Here is a 14801-nt window from a genome sequence, read left to right as displayed (position 1 = left end):
ATTTTGTAACTATGTTATCTGTGTCAAGGGTCTCACTGATATCTTCTATTATTTTCTCAAGCCCAGTGAATAGCCTTATGATTGTTGCTTTAAATTCTCCATCAAGCATGTTACTTATATCTATTTCACTTAGATCTCTGGCTGTGGCCTTATCTTGTTCTTTACTTTGGGGTAAATTCTTCTGTCTTCTCATTCTGTTGTTTTTCTTGCTGCCCTCCCTGCAGGCCTTTGCACCCTCAACACTGCTTTTAAGATTTAGACATGTTAATTAATCCTGATCTTTCTAGCGAATGCCTGGTATTTTATTGTGTGAATATTATAACATACTTAATCCTTTCCTTCCTAATGCAAGGATGTTGCAGTAGACATTCTTGTCTAGATCTATTGGGTATATTTGGAAAAATCTTTTCAAGAGGAATTACCCAGCTGACCTTAAAATAAAGAGATTTTTCTGTATCATCCAGCTTAGTCCAATGTAATCACAAGGATACTTACGTGAATAAGATGCAAAAGTCAGATCCAGGGAAATGGGATCCTTAGAAAGACCACAACAGCTATTGCTGGCCTTGAAGTTGAAGAAAGTGCCCTGAAGGAAGAAACATGGATGGCTCTAGAAGTTTGAAAGATAACAGCAAGAATCCCCTTTGGAGCTGGCAGAAAGGAACACAGCCTAGCTAACACCTTCATTTTAGCCCAGTGAGACCCCTTCTGAACCTCTGACCTTCAGAACTATAAGTTCGTAAGTTGTATTCTTTTAAACCACTGAATTTTTTGTATGTTGTTATAGAAACAGAAGTAAATCAATACAATAGGTATTACTTATATACTATGAATAATAAACTTTTTTCTAATACAGAAATATCAAATATATCTTCTAATCTGCTGCTTGTTTTAAATTTATAAAACCATTTGAATTTTATCTTTTCAGTCTTTTAAAAATATATCTTTTTCATTCTTTTCTATCACAAATCTGTCGGGATCCTGTGTATTTTTATTCTAATAGATTTAATGGATTTTTTTACTCACAGGTTTTAATCCTAAATTGCTATTAAGTGCTTAAGGCTGAGTTCTTGCCCCCTTTGTATTGACCTCTCTACCCTCTTCCTATTTATCAGCTCCCTGCTTAAAATTAACTTTATGATAATAATTAATAAGATATAATAACAATGATAATGCTCACCGAGTGCGAATGCTTAAAATACCCACAATTATATACTTTATCCCCCTCCCTCACTCTGGCTTTATTTTGCATTATATTTTTATTTTGCTTAATGCAAGTAATTGGATTTATTTGAGTGCATATTCACTCTGTGTTGAATCCTGTATTCAATAAATGTGTTAGGGAAAGTGTTTCATCAATTCTTTAAAAAAAAAATAACATTGGATTTCTAATATGAATTTCTTATATGAAAATAAATTTCCAGAGATACAAATATTAAACTTTTAAAAATAAACCTACAAAGTTTTAGAAGAAAACATCTATCTAAGGGCCCCTGGGTGCCTCAGTTGGTTACGATCTGCCTTTGGCTCAGGTCATGATCCCAGGGTCCTGGGACCAAGCCCCATGTCAGGCTCCCAGCTCAGCAGGGCGTCTGCTTGTTCCTCTTCCTCTGCCCTGCTCATGTTCTCTCTCTCACTCACTCTCTTTCAAATAAATAAATAAAATCTTAGGAAAGGAAAGGGAAGGGAAGAAGGGAGGGAGGGAGGGAGGGAGGGAGGAAAAGAAAGAAAGAAAGAAAGAAAGAAAGAAAGAAAGAAAGAAAGAAAGAAAGAAAGAAAGAGAAAGAAAGAAAGAACATCTATCTATAAACATGGAGTAAGGAAGCTTTTTTTTTTTTTAAGATTTTATTTATTTATTTGACAGAGAGAGAGAAAGCCAGTGAGAGAGGGAACACAAGCAGGGCGAGTGGGGGAGGAAGAAGCAGGCTCCCAGCAGAGGAGCCCGATGTGGGGCTCGATCCCAGGACCTTGTGATCACACCCTGAGCCAAAGGCAGACACTTAACGACTGAGCCACCCAGGCACCCCAAGGAAGCTCTTTTTAAGCTGGACCTAAATATACATACCATAAATAAAATATATGTAACTTTAATTATACAAACATTTTAATTTTAAAATATGATAAAGCCATAAGAAAAACACATTGTCAAAAAATGCAATGTAACTTTTAGACAAATAGCTAATGCTCTTATTTTAAAATTTAATAAGAAAGGGAAAACAAACCAGTGGGAGAGAGGGCCCTGGACATGATCAAGATTTCACCAAAAAAAAAAAAATCAATCCAGTTGGATTTTACAGAAAAAGCATGAAATTTGCTCTCTACCTTAGGATTGAAACAACATGGTGAAGGTTTGCAAGTGACAGAACACACTAGGACTTCTGTTTGTCCTTTGCCCTTCTGTGTCATAACCAGAAATGCAGCGGGGTTCGTGGATTCTCCTAGAAGAGTTAACTTCCTTCTGCTGCTTCATTTTTACTGCAAAGAGGTCCACCACGTGAACCAGCCCAGGCTGCGGAGCCTGGCATGGGTGTTAAGAACGGCGAAAATGATGATGTAGGTCCTGTATCATTTTGTTTGCTCTTTAGTTATCAGGAACAAAAAATAAGCAAACAAAAGCCAGAAGAGGCGCATAGAATATACACCAAAGACTAAGACTTGGGGGTAAATAGCACCTGTCTAGTGCTTTTCTCTCCTTGTGGATGCACACTCAGCATCTGACCCTCATGGAAGGACCCTACAGGATCTCAGAGTGTGGTCTTGGTCTTGCTGTCCTTTAAAGAAGTAGGTCCATGCAGGAGCCACCTCAAAATCGAAAGGTCTGCTTGTGATAATTATGAATATTCCATTTCAAGCCACATTGCATTCCTTCCTGTAGAATGAGGACTTCAGCAGACTTGGCAATGACCTAGGCACCATCCTCACCTGCCTTGTGTGTGAACACTGGTCCACAAGGACTGCAAAGGTGTCAGTGCCGCTGGGAAGCAGCAGGGGTGAGCAGGGTCAAAGGGACCAGCATGGCTCATGACCAAGCCCAAGACACGCACCTGTCGTCTAGGAGCGAAAGCTTCATGGGGAAATCCCGAACTCCCTCCCCACTTGCACGCAAAACTCTTCTGCTCACTTCCTTCCTCTAGATCCAAAGGAGTTTCTTCTGATCTCCCCATGAATGCGGGAGGGAAATTAAATTTCCTCCCTTATTAGCACGTAGCAGTATTTTGTTCTGCGTAGGCACCAAATCCTTGCTGATTGAAGGGGGGATTGTTTGAGCATCAAGCCCCAGAAATAAATATTTCAGGATCATTTTGTGACTTCACCAACAGCCACTCATTCTCAATTTTTGGCCTGTATTATAATTTCCTCGTGGCCATAACTGCCACTCAAAACCTTCCTGTTGGGGTGCCTGGGTGGCTCGGTCATTAAGCGTCTGCCTTCGGCTCAGGGCGTGATCCCAGGGTCCTGGGATCCAGCCCCGCATCAGGCTCCCTGCTCTGCTGGGAGCCTGCTTCTTCCTCTCCCACTCCCCCTGCTTGTGTTCCCTCTCTCACCGGCCATCTCTCTCTCTGTGTCAAATAAATAAATAAAATCTTTGGAAAAAAAATACAATAAAATAAAACCTTCCTCTTTATTACATTAACGCATTCCAAAAAAAAAAAAATCCACTTTACCACAAAAGCTGATGGAAATGTGACTTGAATTTAGGATATTTTCTTGGTTGCATATGATGTGGCAGGCCTGATATGTACTAACTAATGAAGAATTGGAGAAAATCATGACTATTTTCTGTAGGAAGTAACCAAGATGCTATCCTAGCCATTCTCTAGATCCTTTGTGTGAATGACTATCTGTAATTTATAAGCGCTAGATTTATGAGAGAATACTGAGTATTAACTATGGAATCCCACTGTTTATTCTTAACTCAGTACCCATAAAGCATTGAAATAGTTTTCACATTTTGCTGCCCTTGAATTGACAATGTTGTTCACAGCTCTGTGAAAACATGGCACTCTTTGACATTTGTAGAAATAGCAATTACCCATAGCAAGAAACGAAAAGGCCCCAGTCAGCCTGTCTTCCTTTAACTGTGTCCAATGACATGATCAAAATTGCTTCAGAAACACAGTTACTCAAGTGAATAACTATTAAAGTAATAAACCTGGGAAGAAAACCCATCTCTGCTAAACCAAGTAGGAGTTAAACACAAGGCCGGCATCACTGCAAGTAAGCAGAGCATATATTTCCCTTAAAACAAGACAAAACAAACAAAAATGAAGGCTTTCAGCGTTTTGCCTTATTTCTCTTATTTGTCCATTCTGGAGACATAATATACTGTGAATACCGTGGCCATAAAACTGGGGAAGCAAAGATGGCATGCTTGTGAGTCCCAAGGCCCGGTACGATCCTCAGGGTGGAGCGTGTTTTCCATTCCTGTAGATGCTTAGAGCCCAGAGCGTGTCCCCTGCTTGTCCAAGTCCCACAGCTCAGGCTCCACTGCTGATTTCCAAGGACGTTCTGGCCCTTTCCCAGCCTGCTCTAACCCACTGTCTTCATCTGCAGGAAGGGCAAAGTAGTTCCCTCTCATTCATTCTTCTAATCTTAAAATGGGGTTAAAATGTTCCTCAATCTCACAGGTATGTTGCTAAAATGATATTGTTCAACTTCAATAAAAGCGGGGGAAAAAAATAAGATAGAAAGCACTGCCGTACCAGCCCACTGACAGTTACCGTGTTTAACTCCCTTGCAGACCTTGCAGTTTTGAAAACAGTATAATTAGGGATTTTTAAAGCTCCAGAATCTATTATCAATAGGACCTACCCTAATTTGTTCACCTTCTGCGCTCGCTCTCTCTCTGTCTCGCTCTCTCGCTCTCTCTCTCTCTCAACACATTGCTATACAAAGGGATTGTGCCAATTTTCGTTGCCACTGGCAAGTTTCAGGGTGTCAGGTGTTTTCCCAGGGGACACTCCATCTTGTGGGTCAGAACTGGACATCCTGCCCATTTCTCTACAAGAAGAATGAGATCTCTTTTGATGGGAATTTCCCACCATCGCATCAAGTTACCATCACGTGCCACAAAGAGGTTGCACATATGTCAGGATGCTGACACCCTTCCTCTTCAGGGCCAGGGAGCTAAGACCTCCTTCCCCTGCAGCCTTATCTCTTTACCCCAATGCTCCATGCAACCTCTTATTTTTCTAGAAGGGATTAGAGACAGTTCAGGAAGGACTGGATTATACAATTCACCTTAGATGTGCTGTGGTCCTTGTCCAGATACCCCCAGAATGCTATGGGCAGAATGTTTGCATCTCCCGAAATTCATATTTTGAAACCTACCCTGCAAGAGGATGATATTAAGAGGTGGGGGCTTTGGGAGGGCATGATAGGATGAGTGCCCTTAAAAAGAGACCCCCGAGAGCTCCCTTACTGCTCCTGCCACGTGGGACACAGCGAGAAGATGCCATCTGTGAACCAGAAATCAGACCGTCACCAGACACCTGATCTGCCAGTGCCTTGATATCAGGCTTCCAGCCTCCAGAACTGTGAGAAATAGATGTCTGTTACTTACGAGCCTCCCAGTCTGTGGCATTCTGTTATAAGCAGCCCCGAGTGGACTGGCAAGAAACGAGGGGCTCTATTCTCCAGCATCTGGCAGTGTCGCTGGCTGAGAACCCTTGCCAGAGCTCCTTCCACGGCAACGAGAGTGTTGCCCGAGTGTAAGTCCCATCCCGGGTGCAGCTCACATTCAACGCCTGTCTGATGTGAGTGCACAGCCCAGACTCATCGCCTGGATGGGGACACTGGCGAAAGGGCCTCCCTGGCCTCAGGGCTCTCGTGAACTTTGACAAGACCTCAGCTGCACCTGTGTGGCTCCCTCCCGCTTCCTCCAAGCCCGGGGTGTTCATCAACAGAGCATTGCCCTGTAAGTACCCGGAGAGACAGAGCTCTGCCTCCACGTCTGCTTGCCCGGGAGCCGAACCTCAGACGAGGATTAATGCTACGAAGGTGATACGGTCCCTTCCCATGTCAGGTAGATTCTTTTTTTTTTTTTTTTAGAAGTATTTATTTTTTTTTTTAATGTTTTTGTATTATATTATGTTAGTCACCATACAGTACATCGCTGGTTTCTGATGTAAAGTTCGATGATTCATTACTTGCGTATAACACCCAGTGCACCATGCAATACGTGCCCTCCTTACTACCCATCACCAGTCTATCCCATTCCCCCACCCCCCTCCCATCTGAAGCCCTCAGTTTGTTTCTCAGAGTCCATAGGCAGGTAGATTCTTAAGCCAAATCAGTGTTGCGTTCACAACGGAGAGAGGGAAATGAACTTCAGGTTCACAACAATGTCTAACCTTTGTCTAAAAAGTAATAGGATTCATTGCTAACACAACTGCAGGGCCTCCCACCCATTTCAGTCACAATATTAAAGACATTTAGCAGCAAGTAATCAGCGATCATCAGGCCTCGTGAGGACTGATATAATCATGATTTGGGTGTGGAGACCATGCCAAGTTTGTTACTACTGCCCTCAGTCATAATCAACCCTCAATGGTTGGAAGTTGGGAATATAATCCCATTTTTAACAGATGGAGTAACGAAGGTACGAAGGTACGGCATTAGCGTGACTTGTCGGGGGCGTTGGTCGGGTCACACAGCATCGGTGGCACAAGCAAACTTAAGAGTCGCTCTCCGGCACCCCTGCACCGCCGGAGACGGTGGCCACCAGCCCCGTGCGGCTGGGAGCTCTAGCAGTGTGTCAGTCGGAATCAAGACCGTAGTGAAGACTTAGTGCAAATCTTAAAAAGCTTGAGACGCCCACAGCACTTTGTCTTAGCTGCCACCTGCTGTAATGCTATATTCTCGGGGTACTGGGTTGAATAAGCCTTGTCATTAGTTTCACCTGTGTGTCCTTTCCCTTTCTTTCACGTGGCTAATAGATCATTTAAAATTACTTACGCAGCTTTCATTTGCAGCTACCCCCTCTTTTTTCCAATGGATGGTGGCGCGCCACAAATATGTCTCCCTCTCCTGCTCTAAGGACATTTATCTCCTGTTTAACACACACACTCCTCTTCAGAATTTAGCTTCTCAAAAAAACATATATATTTCGTTTCTTCTTCTGTGTGAAATTTCAGGTGCCAAATCCCTGGCGTATTTAATTGGTCTACAATTAGAACTGGAATGTTCCTTTTAGTCCCACCAAAAAGACATCTTTGCGATCAGTCACTCCTATTACCATTGTCAGGGTAATGTAATCTGGCATAATCATGGGAAATTAAGATTTGGTGTTTGCAAGTTTTTCCCCCCTCGAATGAAACAACTGCAAAGAGCACATAAAGTAACCCTCAGATCTTATATTCAGCAGAAAGTCCAAACCTACTGTTGCCCCCCCTTATTGAACTGATGCCTGCAGTGGCGGTACTAGGAAGGATAAAGCCGTGATTTAGGTTCGAGGTACCTTTTTTTTTAATTATGTTATGTTAGTCACCATACAGTACAGCGTTAGTTTTTTGTATCCTTTTTTTAATTGCTGGAAGCAGTTACCAGATTTATGTAATACAGTACCCTCTTCACAGATGATAGCGTAGGACAGAAAAGAAAATGAAACAAAGCAAAATATGAAATAGACCAAAAGGAATTTTAATTGGCTTAACCTCTAACAACTGAGTAGTTGGAGTATTGGAGCTGCTCCCCGGCTATATTTAAGGACTTAAATTTGAATTCCGTATCCTCATGGAATACATTTTCTTGCCATGTCCCCTGTCACCAGCATCCTGAGGGCTAAGCTTGCAACATGCTGAGTACATTGCCTCGTGTAATGATAGCGAGGCTTGTCAAAGAAGGTGACCCCTTCACTCTGGCAGTCCAGCTAAGCTCGGTGAATTCAGCTCTCTAAATTGTCCTGTATTGTGAATTTCAGTGCGTCATGTGCGACAGCTTTCTAGAAGTCATTGTTGCTATTGGATTGGGGGGTATCTTTATTTTTCATTCTCAAAGGTACTGAATTTATGGCCACCTAAAATTACATGATTAATGACACTGTTAGCTACATGATAAAATGACCCTGTTAGCTACATGATAAAATTTGAAGAGAATAAGCACAAACCACTTACCTAAAATAAATAAAATTTTTTTAGTTAATTAACAGTGACATATTAAGGTCATATGCTGTCCAATTCCCAAATCAACTTTTATTTCCCTCTGGCTTCAAATTCTTTTTACCTGTTTGATTTAGTATTAAGGAAATTTCACACACACACACACACACACACACACTTTTCTTAGGAACTCACAATTTGGGATTTATGGCCACTCTGTAAAATACTTACACAGTCATTACGGCAATGCAATTTTGAAGTCACAGCATTCTCTTTCCTTATAAAGACATCCATCCATGTAGTATCAAAAGACATATTTTGTATTTGTTCTAACAGTTAAGGTAGTGGTGTATTATTCTAGACCCCAGGGATCTTCCCAGCGTCCCCAAAAGTGTCGGCGCTGGTGGTGGTGGATGCAAAGGGCACATCGATTGCTCAAGTCTGGCCTCAGCTGCAGGTTCTTTCCCTGTGAAGCTGGTGGGAATTAAGAAGCCAGCAAAAACAATGCTAAGGAAAGATTACACTGTCCCTTACGGTCAACAGAAACTGCCCGAACACTTCCATCCCTTTGTATGTATAATTCTGTTGTCCAGCACCTGGACGTGGGGAGCCATTTGGGAACATCGGGGAAGAGCAAAAGGCAGTCTCACGCCTACTCTGTGTCCCACCACTGACTGAGACGGGACGTCACCGTCCGCCTCCGTGTATTGCAGATTCGTGGGTAAATATAGCAGGCTAAACAGACACGTGCAGATTACAGAGAGATGGCATTTTAATGATTTCTTACCTTTCTTTGCTTTTACTAATATTCAACAAAAATACATTTAATCGCTCTCCGTTTTGCACTGCGATCGGAGCTGGCGTCCTGCCTGCACCACGAACTATCCAGATGACCAGCAAGTCAGGTGTTCGCTGTCTGCTTCACGTGTCTTCAGCCGCTGCCATTTGCAGCCGTTTTCCACATGCACTTTCTCGTTTAACAGATTTGGCCGATAATAAATAAAACGGCGATCTGGTGCAAATGCTCTTTTTTATGGATTATGTATTGGCTGGCCCCTTCACTTATCCAAGATACCGATTATGCCAGATATTTGGTAGTTCAGAAGGCATCGGGAGACCCTGATTCTGACATCCATAGAATCCAGATAATGTGTTGATTCACTAAATGAACTAATACATTTTTTCCCTTCTTCCTTCAGACCTAAAAAAAAAAAAAAAGCCAAATTGGGTAGAATATAATTGAATAATACATTTGAATTACCTAACAGATATGTTCTTTCAGGGTAACCTAATAATAAAACTAAAGTTCACCATATTGTGCATGAATTTCTCATTCCATCTAGAGCTTCCAAATGTGTTCAGAAAAATAAATTGTATTCTCCCACCTGAATCACTGGGAAGACTTAGGACAAAGAAAATAATGTATCATAACTACACCTCTTGCATGAAAACTGACCATTGCATGGATTCATGTTTCATTATGTCTCTTCCGAATCAAAGTGTTATCAAACTCACGTATTCCATGAGTTCCTCTCAAATTATAAATATCTTTCAATTGGTCCTTATCTTTCAAAAAATGGTAACTGTGTTGATCATAGTGAGGTTTATCTTTTAAAGAAAAAAAATCTTTTAAAGAAAATTGTCTTCCTTCATCATCCCCTTATGGGTTTCAAAAAATTTCTAAATAAATTTCACTCATTTATGGAACATAAGAAATAGGAAGATCGGTAGGAGAAGAAAGGGAAGAAGAAGGGGGGGTAAACAGAAGGGGGAATGAAGCATGAGAGACTACGGACTCTGGGAAACAAACTGAGGGCTTCAGAAGGGAGGGGGCAGGGGAATGGGATAGGCCGGTGATGGGTAGTAAGGAGGGCACATATTGCATGGTGCACTGGGTGTTGTACACAAGCAATGAATCATGGAACTTTACATCAGAAACCAGGGATGTACTGTGACTAACATAATATAATAAAAAAAATTATAAAATTAAAAAAAAATAAATTTCTATGTACTAGTTTTCCACTCTATTTCCCTCTCTTCCACCCAGCTTTTGAATTCTCAAATTTTCATGGGTGGTCAAAGTAAATTAAAATCTTATTTTTATTTGTTTACAATTAAGTCATCCAAATGGGAACTATTTGATATTTACAAAACCTCAAAAGCCCCTTATAGATGTCTTTCTTTGAAGAAGCAAGTTGTCTTTTGCCAAGCATAAACCAAATTCAAACCCCAAGAGCTTTTAAGTTCAGTCTGAAACTCATGATGACACTATAATGAATTCTACTTAGAAAATGTATTTATTTACCCTCCGTGTGAAGATGACTTTACATCAGGCTATTTGGCCATTTTCTTTCAAATGGAGACAGTAATATGTGTATCATTGCTTATTAATTATCAGAAATATGTGAAGTCTAGAAAAGGAAAATAGAAATAGAATGCTGTGGTATTTTTCAAACATTAAAAGACAAAATCTCTGTTACTTCATTGTGCAGAACATGCAGTTCTGCTTTATTTTTACTTCTCTCTGTTTCCATATTATCTGCGTCTGCCAGATCCAAACGCAGAGGGGCAAAGTCAGACAAAAGCAAGCATCTGAAAAAGCCCACTGATACCCCAATCCACCTTTTTTTTAACATGAAGTAGAGGAAAATGTACAAGACCAAGATATTGGTGAAATTCTAATTATTTTATATCAATTTTCAGTTATTTTTACTTATACATTCATTTTTATGTAAAATTAGTAAACTGTAAAATTCACTTTTTAGTGAACCATTCAGAGTGGATTTTAATATATACACAAATTTGTGCGATCACCACCACTAATTCCAGAATACTTTCATCACCTGAAAAAAAGACTATATTCCCTTGGTAGTTAATCACTCCCTGCTCACCTCTTCTCCCAGTGCCTGGCAACCAGTGATTGACTTCCTGTCTCTGTGGATGTGTGTATCCTGGATACTACATGTCGATAGGATCATACAATATGTAACTACTTGTGTCTGCCTTCTTTCACTGAGCATGGTGTTTTCAAGACTCATCCATGATAAACCTGGTATCTAGACAGCATCCCTTTTTGTGGCTGCATAATGTTCCGTTACAAGGAGTCAGCACCTTCTGTTCTGCCGTTTATCCATCGATGGATCTTAGCACTGTCTTTACTTTTTGGCAATTACGAATAATGCTCCAGTGAACGTGCACATACAAGTTTTTGTGTTGACGTCAGTCTTTCAATTCTTGGCTGTGCACCTAGGAATGGAATTGTGGCGTGGCATGGTAACTCTACGTCTAACATACTGTTCCAGGATAGTTACTACTAAAGGTTTGGATACACTTGTATATATTGTTGCCATATTCTGTCCACATAGCCTACAGGCAAATTTTCATGTGAAATATTTTGGAGCCATATTCTACCTTTTTTAATGTTGTTGATATCAGCAGTTTTAAAAAGTAAGAATTTTCTTGAATTAGATTGATTGTTAAAAAAAATCTTTATTTTCCGAGACAACAGTGGGGAAGGTGATTTTCAGAGAATACGGTGACTGTGACTACATTGTTTGTATTCATTGTCTATCAAATACTGGGAAGTTTTATTCCCAACAAACTATTTCTTTAGAAATACACATGCTTTTGTAAAAGTATCTTCTTGGTAACAATTACACGTGAATTATTTCAATATAATCACTCATTCAGGATAAACCAATAAAAAATTCAGCCCATTTTCCATAATGAGCACAATTCATGAGGACCATTAAAAAGTGCGTGTCAAGAAATTAGCGTTGTGTCATTGACAGCAATGTGAAATAGCACATAACTAATGGAACTAGTGACATGAAACTAATGAAATCCCGACGAGAATTAATATGATGCCCTTCCTGTTTCTAAAAGCATTTAGGAAAAAAGGCCCAAACTCTAATGGATCATACGGGGTGATTATCTCCAGCTTGTAATTTTAAAACAATCATTGATCATGTGCGAGAGATTTGCTAAAAGCCATGCCTTCACTGAAGTTAAGAACCTCTCTGCCTGCAGTGACTTTGAAATATATGACATGTCAGCTGCCAGTTATGCTAATTTAAGAGCAGAAACCAACCAACGTGAATTACTGGAGCGCCTACCGATGTGAGCACCACATTGCATTGTCAGTTTTTCAGCCTTTGTTCTGATTTCTGGTTTAATGAAAAACATTAAGTCTCTGTCTCTCTCTCTCTCTTTCTCTCCTTCTCCCTATTTGTCAGTCTCTCTCTCTAACTCTGGCTCTCCAAACACGCCATTATAAAATTAATGTATTAATGCCTCAGAAGAAATAGCTATTCCTGACAATTTCATAACTGTTCTTTTATAAAAATTACCTTTGCATCATTATTCTATAAGAATGAATACTTTGACAAGTGAGCACGCAGGTCGAAGGTAAGTAAGCTATGCTTTGGAGTAGGCTATGCTTTAACAACCAAACTAACCTCTAAACGGCAGAAAGACTAGTCTCTGGCTCCTTGATGATGATATGAAGACCCAGCAGATCTTCTTGCTCCTATATTTTTTAATAAAAATTTCTATCATAATAAAAATTTAAAATGTAAATAAATAAATAAATAAAATTTTCTATCACTTTTCTTGTAGTCATGAATTTTTTTTAAGATTTTATTTATGTATTTGTCAGAGAGAGAGAGAGCACAAGGAGGGGGAAGGGCAGAGGGAGAAGCAGGCTCCCCGCTGAGCAGGGAGCCCAATTCAGGGCTCCATCCCAGGACCCTGAGATCACGACCTGAGCCAAAGGCAGACGCCCAACTCACTGAGCCACCCAGGCGCCCCAGTCATGAATTTTTCTAATTAAAGAAATTCTATTTATCCTCACATGGAAAAGACCACCACGTATTTATTCATCTACCCACTTTAGCCTTGCTTCTTTTCCTCATTTTTATATAGTTCTGGTTTTGCAGAGAAAATGCGTCTGTTGTTGTTTCATGTCTGGGGAGCATGTTTGTGACGCAGACGGATTGAATTGGACCACATGAAGCGGAGTCCTTCTCCCTTTACCAGGGTCTGTGTCACTTCTGTCTGCTCCTCCTACATTGGGGCAGGTTTCCCCAGGGGGACCCAGGAATCCAGATTACAGAGCAGTGATCGGTGGCCTTGCACTGCCGCCAGAAATACCTGGCAGCAAGTCTCTAGAGGCCTGAGGTCAACACGAGTGTTCTCATTTTGCGATGAGAAAGCAGTGGCTCACGGAGCCTGACACGCCTATTAACGCACAAGGGCAGGAATAAAACTCAGGCGTTTTGAATTCCTGGCCACCGCGCTTCATACAGCACAATCTACCAAGTTCAAGAACTCCTGAAACTTAGAATAATATTTGGCAAGATAATATTCCTTTTTTTTTTACGTTTTCTAGACTCATATCTATACGATCATGATAAGAATGCAAAAAAGGGCATAATCCCACAAATCCACAACACGTCCCTGCTAGCCAGATAGAAAATATAGGAACGTGGGGCGCCTGGGTAGCGCAGTCCTTAGGCGTCTGCCTTCGGCTCAGGGCGTGATCCCGGCGTTCCAGGATCGAGTCCCGCATCGGTCTCCTCTGCTGGGAGCCTGCTTCTTCCTCTCCCACTCCCCCTGCTTCTGTTCCCTCTCTTGCTGGCTGTCTCTCTCTCTGTCAAATAAATAAATAAAATCTTTTAAAAAAAAAAAAGAAAGAAAAAATATAGGCACGTATCAAAGAACAGAGTGTCCCATTGACTTCCTTCGGAGCCCTGCAAGAAGAGCAAAAATAAAACTTCGATAAATACAGGAAAACAAAACAAACAAACAAAAAAGAGGGAAAATAACAGGACAGAGAATCTAAAGCTAACCCTACAAGTAGCGAAGGTGGGTGAATGAAACAGAAGTCGTTACTTGCCCTGGTCATCACAAAGCTAGCTGCGTCGGGAATGTCCAGGGAGGCTTGCGGTGACACGGCCCCTGGCGCTGCCCATCTTCAGGCGTTATCCACAAAGCGGTGGCCGTTGCACGGCTAGAGCACTCCAGGATGGGGGAAAGGGGTTTGGCATGCCTGCTTAGCACCTAACTCACTTAATTTACCATGTCATAATTAATCAGTGTTTTCATGTTAATTGATTTGGTTACATTTGGTATATGTTGGGGGGGGGTGGATATGACACAAAATCCCAGGAAAGCGACATCTTTGCTAAAAACTGTTAACGTGGGTTGTAGCCAAACTCAGAACCGATTATCATGCGTATTGAGTGTTAAACCATCATTAACTTTCTCCTCGCCTGCTGGTAACAGTAGTAATAAGAGAATACGAGGAAGCTGTGGGGGCTTCTGCTGGGATGTGAGTGCTGCCATGGACAAAAGAGGGACGCCTGACATGTTTGGCTGACCTGGGGGGAGGTGGTGAGGAGTCTAGTCTGGGGCCATTCCCATGCATGGAAATGTTCCTTTACACACCTGTCCTCAGGAACCACACGTGTAACCCCAAAGCCAGATCTCCTGGGCTCAAGATCACATCAAAAGAAACCATATTCTAAAACCAACATCCTTGAAAAATAATGTTTACTGTCGATCTTCCTAAAGTGGTGAATCTGGGGGTGACATAGTCATTCACACATCCAAATTTTCCAAAATTATCCTTCAGACATCTCTCACCCTCCCCCATGTTTCACACTTATGAGTAAAATTTAACAGCAGCTGTTAAAATTCTCT

This window comes from Ursus arctos, unplaced genomic scaffold, assembly GCF_023065955.2.
Source record: "Ursus arctos isolate Adak ecotype North America unplaced genomic scaffold, UrsArc2.0 scaffold_30, whole genome shotgun sequence".
In the NCBI taxonomy this organism is placed as follows: Eukaryota; Metazoa; Chordata; class Mammalia; order Carnivora; family Ursidae; genus Ursus; species Ursus arctos.
Note: the sequence above shows the minus strand (reverse complement) of the source record.